This window comes from Drosophila hydei, unplaced genomic scaffold, assembly GCF_003285905.1.
Source record: "Drosophila hydei strain 15085-1641.00,03,60 unplaced genomic scaffold, DhydRS2 tig00000060-arrow-pilon, whole genome shotgun sequence".
NCBI lineage: Eukaryota > Metazoa > Arthropoda > Insecta > Diptera > Drosophilidae > Drosophila > Drosophila hydei.
Window position 1 is genome coordinate 9,290,698 of NW_022045656.1, and position 11,017 is coordinate 9,301,714.

Genomic DNA, 11,017 nt, shown 5'->3' on the forward strand with positions numbered 1-11,017 from the left:
CCAGTCTAAACTTGTGCTTATGCCCGCCTAATTGATAATTTGTGTTTGAGCTGACTTTTTGATTCGACCGACAGCCAAATAATTTAATATGCAAAACATCAAATAAGAATTTGTCCCTCTAAAACGGAACTTTTTGTGTATTTTACAAATAAATTTAGACAAATTTCTTTTTGGCTGTATAACGGTTATATTAAGTGTGTGGGTGGGTCTCTAATAAATTAAAAAGTTAATAAATAAGTCAAATTTATAATAAATAACATTCTAGCTGCCTTTTATATAAATATCAAATCAATAATATATACAGACACAGAGCTTCTATTTTCAGGCTCACACAGTTTTAGAAAAGTATTCTTTAATTGTTTATCAAATTTAACGGCTTTACTAAGGCATTAACTTGTGCCAATCCATGTAGGGTCTACTGAAAATAATCATAAATAATTCCTAGAAAATGTAGTTGGTATCAATAAAAGAACTATTAAATTGTTATCTTTATATAAGGATTATGATGCCTTTTATATCAACTGTCGATAACAATGCGAATTAATTGACTGCTAATGGAAAGGCATTAAAAATACATAACAGCTTCTGAGCAGCTTTTTAATCGAACTCATTGATAAGATATTGACAAAAAATTTAATTACGAGGAGTTTGACTATGCAGCCCATGTTACGAACTTAAGCAGAAATTAAGTTGCATATGCAGTTTAGCAGCTTAAAAGCCTCAAAAGTATCTAACAGACAAAGCTGATAATTAAGAATATATATATATATATATATTTTTTTTTTTTTTTAAAAAAATATTTATTTAAAAATTCTGAAATCCCACAAATATCTTTTTAAAATATATATAAAAATATTTCATAAAAAAATTTACTTGTGCGTCGGCCGGGAATCGAACCCGGATCAACTGCTTGGAAGGCAACTATGCTGACCATTACACCACCGACGCCTCTTGGGTAACTGAATCAAATTATAGAACATAAGAAAAACTAAATCAAAAGCTTTTCAAGCCAGTCAAAGCGTAATTTGTTTTTAATTCGAATTTAATAATCTGTGAGATAAAATACGTATTTAATTTAAATGAAATATGTTGCCAGTCCAGAAGGCTAATTAATTTCGAGTTGTTTATCTGAGAAAATAATTATATTTGTCAACATTTTGTGCATTTTCCAGTTTGACCAAACGTTGTGTTTGAGTAAACAAATAGAAATGCTTAGCCAGGGGCAAAAAATAAAATGCAATTTATGATGATTGCTTATTTGCATTGCGAGTAATTTGTTAAATTTGTTTGCCCACTCGCTGCAAGTCTGCGCCTGTGACTCTTGTAGGTGTTGTGTAGGTGTCAAAAGGTCAATTGCTGTTGATGTTGCTGTTGCTGTTGCTGTTGCTGTCTATGCTTAAGATTGTGTAATGTAAAATGCCAGCATCCAAATGTTTAAATCTTTTTTTATGCTGCTTGACAGCCCGACATGTTGTGCGCGGGAGTGTAAGTGTGTGTGTGTGTGTGTATGGCATTTTGCCAGGCATTTTGACAAACTTATTAAAAAAGTTTGCCGGCTGCAAAATATCATCATTAAAAGCAACGCAGCTTCTCTGATGGAGCTCGTCATTGCCAGACATTTGCTCGAAAGTTTTGTAGTTTTTTAATTAGGAAGTAATATGTGCGACTATGCAAATGGGCGTGGCAGCTTAATATGCAAATAGTTTTAGCTGCTTGTGTCGTATATCATATAAAAAAGTTGCGTTTTTTACAACAATTTTCGCTTAATACTTTTGCCATACTTTATAACCGTATATATTAATAATAATTTAAAATATGAATAATTTGATATAAATAATAAAAACCAGGAAAAAACTTTAATAAATTTTATCATTTTTTTATATAATTATATACATGTATATATATTATTCTTTATTATTATTTATGTATTCATAATTGTTATTTATTTTTGTTTATTATATAACATATTTAAGATTAAAAATATTTTATATATAAATTTAAATACATATATAAATATAATTTTACATATTATTATTATTATTATTAATATTTATTAATATTTTTTATTATTATATGGGACATTTTAGGGCATTTGTTAGTCATTATTTTATTTTCATTAGTTTTGAAACATTTTATATAAATATATATATTATATGTGCTCAACTTTTTAAACATTATTTATATAAAAAAATTAGTTTTGTTTTATTTTTGTGGTCAGTGAATTATATAGAAATATGAAAACTGTTTCACTTATTCACACTGCTTCTCCCTTCACACAGGGCTTGGAATGTCCTGGTTCAGTCATAGTAGCCTGGCGGCACTTTGGCTTAAGCGCTTTGCTAATAGAATTAGAATGCGCTTCATGGCCAATTTTCAGCGAAATTTGTTGTTCAGTTTGTGCCGCTGTAGCAGTTGCAACAGTTGCACAAGCCTCGCGGCTTTGCTGCCCGCAGTCTGTTTGCCTGCTTCTCGTGTCGCTTAATTAATTGGCGAAGCAAGCGAAGAGGCAAAATAAAATAAAATAAAATAAGATCGAGCGAGCAATGCAACAGCCATGTTAAGGCCGCGTTGACAGCGCGGAGGAACGCGAAGAGCGTACTGAGACTAAGGATGCCATCGGCAGTGTCACCAAAGGTTGATTGGGATCAAGGTGGCAAAGAAGTTGTCTCTTGTTTGTTGTTAGTGTGTGCCGACAATGCCGACATGCCATGAATTGTCCACTTTATGGACTGGCCAAGTGGGTGACTGGTTTTCCTTACTGCTGCGACTTGGCTTGTTACTTAGCTGCTGTTTCCTTCAGTTAGTTGGGTGTCGTCGCCTTGCGATAAGTGTGCACATTCCTTAACGATTGCCACAACACTTGCCAACAGCTAGGCAAAGAGACTAAACTATGGCTAAACAAAAGAAATAAAAGTCTTCGATTGTGATTCAAGATTGTGATTGAAGTGGAGATATTATATAAAAATTAATATTTAGATTTAAAGTTAAGGTTGATGGATCCAAGGCAGGCCCTTCAACCTCATCAGGCAATACTCTAGATATATTCAATTTCCATAGACATTTAACCACCTGAAATAACTCATTCAGACACAAGCTAAATCTCAAGCCTGAAATGCCAGACTTGCCACAAGCCAAGCATCAATAACTAACGGTTAAGCTATATACCATAATTGCATTACAACAAAATGCAATTAAGGTAGCCGTAGTAGCTGCCGCCTCGTTCGGCTTTTCTCCGACTCTCGCGTAAAAATCACGACAATTAAACGTTAAGATTTTAAGCCTAAATACCAAACAACAGCAACAAAAATAAATGACAACAAAAATTAAATTGCATGAAATTGGAAAATTATTGCCACGCACGCCATCACACACACACACACACACACACACAAGCAGATTTACATAGTGCTGAGGTAACTGTGCAATTTGGTCAGCCATTTAAGCCAAATTAAGGCCCCGTTGGAAGCGCCTGGCCTGTGCCTGCTCCTACTGCTGCTGCAGCAGCTCATGCGGTCACATGCAATCAAGGCTGCAATTTTCTTAACCAGTTTCCTTGCTGCCTATTAGCCAGTTGACAGTTCGTGTGCGTAACGCGGCCTCCAAAGCATCGCTCGCTATGTCTGCAGCAATTTTTCTAATGATGACACGGCTAGACGACGACGACGGCGACGCTGTCGAACGCTTGTCTACATACATACGTACATACATACATACATACATACATACATACATACATACATACATACATACATACATACATACATACATACATCTTTTCTCTGCATACTCGAGTGCATCGAAGTTTATCTGAGCCTTGGCATGCATAGGCAATCAGTTGGCAGTTTGTTTGGCTTAATCGGCTGCGTAATTGATATGCGTTTGTGTGGCGGGAGCGACTGAGAAGGGCGAACTTTTCTTTTTAATTAAAACGAACAGCTCTACGAGCATCGCATCGAACAGAGACATTATTACACCTGATTGCTGCAGCTGCAGAAAACACGGCTAGAAATGCTAAATGGAAGTGGAAATGGCAGCGATTAGATTGAAATTGATGTTAAGATTGATATGCGTGTGGTCGCAGCACACACAAGCAAGGCAGCTGGTCTCCGGACATCAAATAGATATGCATTTGAAGAGAGCAACATTGTGTTGTCCAAGTCGAATTGATTTTTGAAAGCTGACATTGTAAAATGTATGTAAATTATTATTAAACTAACTCAAATGAGGCACAGAAGTTGGGACTGGAAGGAGCTGTGTTCTGAGCTGAATAGTTTGCATTTGTAAGAGGTATGCTTGTATACCTCTTCCCTGGTGTGCGTAGGTCGATCATCTTCAGTCAATCTGTGGAATATTGGTCAAGCTGGAGGCTCTGGCTTGAGGCTCGTTTGCTACGCTTTGATATTTTTGGTGTTAGATGTAAGACAAGCGGCAAATGTCTAACTTCAATCCTAAAGGCAGACGGACAAGCAGAAGAACAAAGACTTTAAATAAATAAAATAATTCAGCCTTTTACACGCTGAACCTTTTGAAAATGCGTTTAAGGCAGAAGGCATGACAGATACCATAAAGTATATATATTCCTGATCAAGATGATGAGTAGTTCTCGTACTAATATATATAATAAAATAACTAGAGACTTGAAATTTGATATATGTCAATGTATACCATAAGCAGTATCTGTATTTCCATTTTCTTATTAACGATAAAAATCAATTTGCCTTTGCGTAACTTGAATGCCTTAAATGGTGAAGACTTTAGACTTAATGTGTAGGTTTGGGCAATAAATATATAAATTTTAATATTTTTGATTTTGATATGAAATTGTTGCTAGAAATTACACAAGCTAAAGATAGCAAAAGCTATAAGCAAGCACTAATAAGCAATAGAAATTAATATATATATATATATATATATACTACATACATTTCACAAGCATATTTCATTTTAAAGACAACCTTGCTTAGTCTAATCAATATATATTTCTTCTACATCAGCAAAAGTCCGCTGTGAGACCCGGCACAACCTTGCCCACTAACTCATATTGCGAATGTGTCGAAAATTACAATTACAAATATCTATTTTCTTTATTTTTGGGTCGGCTCAAGGCCTAGAGGCGGCAAATATTTTGTGTTAAGGACCCAGAGGAGCAGCAGGCTAAAACGACGTAGACAAATATTGAGACCCAATCACTCAGCTGTGAAGATGCCGCAGAGCAAATACAAACAGGAACAACAACAAAAGTGGGCACAAATAAACCGCACAACGGCATAATAAGTATAGCTTGATAAAGGACAGTGAAGAGAGAGAGAGGGGAGATAGGGAGGATGGTGGGAAGAGAGTTCGTGTTGTATACCTTATGTGCCATAAATATGCAGGCCAAACACAAACCGCAAAAAAGGAACTACTGGCCACGGCCAGCAGCAGCAGCAGCAGCAGCAGCAGCAGCAAGCAAATAAACAAACGTGCCACATCCAAACAGTTGAGGCTGGGTACGTGGGCGTGGCACGCATTGAAATGCCAAAAACGTAAAACGCAGTGTTTCAGTTTTGCTCTTTTGAGGCGTGGCAGCCAAAGCAAATATTAGTTTAAAGTGCCACAGCGGTCGTCCGGCCCCGGACAGGCACTTAATATCAGCATTTTGTTCTTTTACGGCCGTAGAGTTGAATTAAATGGACTAGTCCAATGGACTTAGGCAAGCGCACATCTAACTTAACTCTAACCCCAAATGTTGGTCAACCACACCGAATTCCCTGATGCTCTTCGAGATACAAATGTTGCTACAAGTAATGTGCTGTTGCTGTTGGCAGCTTGTAATTTACTTAATGATGCTCAAAGTGATTACAAATGCAGCCGAGCATGCTTTACATATTGCACTTGGTCATGTTCATGTCATACTCACACTTGTGTGCCCAACAACAATAACAACTTGAACTTCGGAGCCAGCATGTGGGTGTGTGTGCGTGACCTGACCCTTAAGGATCTGCTCGGGCAGACGCATAAATCGCCAGCAAATCAATTATGTTGCCTGTCTGGAAGCTCTTCGTTTTTTGCATGGCTATCCAATATTGGATGTAATCCAAGGTCAGTGCGTGCCTCGCGCCCGGCTGTGCGTGAAAAAATCTTAAATATTTTACGCACGTTTCATGCATTAATTGATATTTGCAGTAATACGCATAAGTCAAGACATGCCACAAACGAAATGAATAGCAAATGAGTGCAGCCAGTCAAGGACTCCAATCATGCCACAGCCACAGCCAGCACAAAATGTTCGTTCATTGTACTTTTGTCAGGTAGCTAATGAAAGATACTTGATGAAGTATTGACCATAACTTGAACTAAAACTTTATATGCTAGAGACACTTGAGAGCTCTTTCTCAATTCCTCTTTCATTTGCATCCTTAAAGATTTCAATAGGCTTCAAGCTGAAAGCTAGCTCCAAGCCCATTTCATGCGATTCTCCTTCTTTCTCAAGCAACATTTATTTGCTCCTCTTTCTGTGCTCATTCGCCAATGTTTCAAGAGCTTCATATTTCTTGTATTTGTGTGCAAACATTTTATGTGGACTCCTTAGCCATAGCCTAGTTGACCAAATCTTTAGCAGACAGTCCATCCATATGGCCGGACGAAGGAAATTAGTGCAAACAAAGCGTTTGCCATATGCAAACGGCATACTAATTAGGCAGCCGAACGTCTCTGCACGGCTGTGGAGTCAGCGACCTTCAGCTGGAATGGCCAACAATATTATTGGCTTAAATATTTACTCGACAAGCGCATGGGCAGCATAATTTCATTTCGAATGCAAATATTTGATGACATGCAAAAATGTCGTTCTAAATTTCAGAGTCAAATTAGATATGTATGCATTGACTAAGCACGCACAGCAGGCAGACAACATACTAACTGGGCTCAAATGTTTGGTAATTGAAATTTAATTGAATGCTTTTAATATATACGACTGCTCTGAATCAGTTAATAGCACATGCTGCAATCTATCGCCCGGCTTGAATTAAGCAATTTGTGCGGCACTAAATTAATTACGAAGCAATTTGAACTCACGTTGCCAAAAACCAGTTCATCTGCAGCTGATTATGGTCAGCTTTATGTGATTATGTTTATTTAAATATTTCAAAAACAAAATAAATAAAATATTTACTTGTGCGTCGGCCGGGAATCGAACCCGGATCAACTGCTTGGAAGGCAACTATGCTGACCATTACACCACCGACGCCGCTTGAGATGCTGCCGAAAATTTCTCAATATGAACGACTAAAAAGTAAAATGTTCTAAGCCGCTTGCGTTTCACTAAGTAAAGCAAATCAATTTCTCGCATTTGATGCTTATCTAATTGGGTCAAAACTCATGGAACTAAAGCTACAAAATCTTTTCGTTCCGTTATCAAATATTTATTTTCTTGTAAGCAAAGCTAGTGTTACAGTTGATTAAACTTTAATAATTTGTTTATTATTATATTGAATACTTAGGAAACAAATTGTCTAGAACAATTTTTAGTGCGAGGTCAAATCTTGAAATGCATTGTCATATTTTGTAAACTTGACATATTTATGTAGTAGTATTTCAAGCGAGATGTAAGCTCCACTTATACTTTCAGACAACTTAGTCTTCGTGATCGTGTGAGTATATATACTGCTTGATAATATGTATATATATATTTTTAAAATTTGATAATATATTTCTGTGCCCAAAAATCTGTAAAATATGTTTGCATTTGAGATAGGTCTAAAGAGTGCACTCATAAGTATGACGTGAGTAAACTCATGGAATATGGCAGAACAAAATAAATCTGTTTACTATAAATTATTCTTGTCAATACATGAGGACGATATATTATCAGTTGAAATTTATTTAGTGAAATTTATTTATTGTAGAAATACATTAAAAATCTCAACTAGATTTAAGTTTTCAAATAACCATCAAAATGTAAGACATCTATAAAAAAATAAACATCAGCTGACAATAAATAAAATATTTTCTGGTAGCCTTAACAGATAGCAAAAGATAGCAAATATAAAGAAATAAAAATAAAATAAAATAAAATAAAATAAAATAATAAAATAAAATAAAATAAAATAAAATTAAAAATAAAAAAAAATTTTTTTTTAAGAAAATAAAATATAAAATATTTGAAAAGCAATTTAATAATTTTAATAATAATAATTTATATATATATGAGCTAAAAATCTTTCTTTAGAATAATATTGGTTTCTATTCATATTCATAAATAAGTAAACCAGGTATGCAGGCTTCAGATAAAACTAAAAAATCTAGAGCTTTTGCTGCATTTAACTAACACTAACTTAAATATACAATTAAGCCTATTTCATACATTATTAAATACATCAACATTTCATCATCCCACATTCTCATATTGAAACCTCAAGCAAATATTAATTCCTGAAGCACATATTTTTTATGCATATTTCTAAAATACTCAAAGCTCAGCTAAGCCTTGAGGAGCTTGACACCATTTCTAAGCTGAATTTGATTTTCTTGTTTTCATTGCCTAAAGAAAACTCTTTCACTGATAGTCACATTAAGCCTGTTATGCGCTTATATGAGTGTATCTTGTTTCAGACACCCATCCTACCTACAAGTAGGCCCCAAAGCCGCATGCGGTCCACGAACTATTTATTATACTACCGCAGCAGCTGCCGCCCTTCGCAAATGAGCCGTTGAACAGTTTCTGAACGAATCAAATTGTGTTTGGTTTTGGCTTTGCTCTGCCGTCGATCTTCTTTAGCTTTGGTAGGCTATTTGGGCGCTATGAATCGCTTGCACCATGTAGGCCTTTAATTAATTTGTACGATCTGCGCACAGCGTGTAGGTAATTTCCCGTATCGAAAGCATTCGCTGGCCTAACAAATTGCAGCCATATATCAAAATAGAAGCGCAGACAAAAAAAAAAAAGAAACAAAGCTTGAATTGGTGTATATACCCTGTAGACAGTCGATGGGAAGGTGGGATTGGCCTAATGATTATATGGAGGTCTGAAGTCTGAATCGATTCAGCCATGTCTTGAGTTTAGAAGGAAGCAAGTAAAATATTAAATGAAATTTGTAGCACTCTATATATTTTTATTTCATTCAAAAACTGCAACTGCACTCTGTACAGGGTATGCGCCAGTCAGTCGAGGCGCGCTTTAAAACGCTCAATTTTTTTCTGTTATTTATTTGAACTTGTTCAGATTTTACAAGGGACGCGTTGCTACCTTTTGGCCATTTGGCTGCGTCTCATAATTGATTGGCTCTGTAAAGCTTTTAGCCTGTTGTTGTTTATTTCAATCCCTCCTCGTCGTTGTCGTCGTCGACCTGCGACCTTTTTGGGTCAGTCGAAAAAAAGTTGACACTGATGCCAAATGATGTCATTGCGCAGTTTGCGGTTGGATTTGTATTATTCATTTTCAATTCTTTCTTTTTTACCATTTTCTATTGTTTTTTTCTCGTATTTTTTATGCTATTCATGGCAATCGAAACTTGTTGCTTTAAAATGTTTTGTGTAATTTATCTACGCGCATTTTTAGTCGTATTCCGTTTGTGAGCACGACTCTGAAGCCTATTGAGTTGTCTACTTTGCTTAATTGAGTCTATTATTTGAACTTAATCGTCGAACAAAGCCGTCTCTGCATTATGCCTAAGGCGCTGTTCTATGAGGCTTCAAATTGGGAGTTGGGCACAGCTCAGCGTGTTATATCAAGGCTGAGCGTTTTGATGAATGGATAACGATTTCCGAATCGCTGTTTTTTAAGGCTAACAAATGACAATGTTTTAGCGCAGTTTATTTAATGCTGAGATATATTCTGAGTGGCTTACTTTAGCAACAAAGCAAAGAGTTGTGTGTGAGTCTGTGGATAGTGTCAGAGTGAGATATAGAGACAACTCTGCTATGTTATCAATAAGGCATATTTGAAGTAGGTATATATATAAAGTAGTTACAATATGGAAGCTAAATTGGGTTCATGAATAATGAAACAAATCAAATAAAGCTTAATTTATTAAAGAACTACATGAACTACGTTAATTAAGCCAAATACTAAGCTAAACCTACACAAAAAACATATGCCTCAGCCCTTTAATTTTCTAAGGTATGACTACGAGCGAAAATCCTTTTTTAAAAATTAATTTCAAACAAAAAAAAAAGATACTCAATCAAAAAAATATGAAAACGCGTAGCCAGCTGAGAGCTTATCAACGGTTCACTTCACATATTAAATCGGTACACGATGCTCGCCAACGTGCAACAAAGTCCTTGAGCTGCGTGCCAGGCGATCCAAGCACAAAAATTACATATGCAAAAAGGGAAAACGAAGCGAACGGAAACTGCATAATCAAAAATCACAGCAAGCGGTAATCAACGGACCATATATTTTTAAGACCTACCTCCCTTGCAGCTGGCCCAGAGCAACGCGTTTTGTGTAGCCCACACAGCCAGCAGCGAGCAGGCAACGATCAAAACAAGTCGCAGCGTCGGAGCCAAAGATGTTGGCCGAGTCGGAAGGCGAGTTTGGCAAACATTTGGCCAGAATGCCACATGCGGCGCCTGAAGCTGCTGCTGCTGCTGCTGGGATAGTAGTCGTTGTCGTAGTTGGTTGCTGAAAGCAAGTTGTCTAAGTTTGAGGCAACAGAACATTGAACTTGCGGCACGGCATATGAATTTTTAATTGCATGCGGCATGCGAAACTTGCCTGGGCAATTAATTACGCATCGATTTGTGACTGGGCGCATTGCGAGTTGCTGGCATGTGCATCATTTGCATTTGACGCGGCGGGGAGGCGGGTTGTCGGGTAGGCGACTCGAATTAATGAAAACCAGCTCAAACACAGCTCAAACTCGACCGCTCAGTCCCATCTTAATTGTTCGCCCTGACTCGGCAACTTTGCCAGAGAAATTGCCTACCCATCAGCCAAACCATTTGTTCTGTTTGGCAAGCTCTGCTCATGAAGTCATCAATGTATTGAGACTTGCTTTTCGTGTCGTGTGTGTGTGTGTGTGTGTGCGTATGG

At 36.6% G+C, this 11,017-nt stretch overlaps 2 non-coding genes across 2 annotated transcripts; both read right to left on the minus strand.

The window, feature by feature from the left end:
• Window positions 1–876: 876 nt before the first annotated feature.
• On the minus strand, window positions 877–948 carry Trnag-ucc. Its single transcript has one exon. It is a non-coding gene; the product is annotated as a tRNA-Gly (tRNA).
• Window positions 949–7,156: 6,208 nt separating this feature from the next.
• Trnag-ucc lies at window positions 7,157–7,228 on the minus strand. Its single transcript has one exon. It is a non-coding gene; the product is annotated as a tRNA-Gly (tRNA).
• Window positions 7,229–11,017: the final 3,789 nt, after the last annotated feature.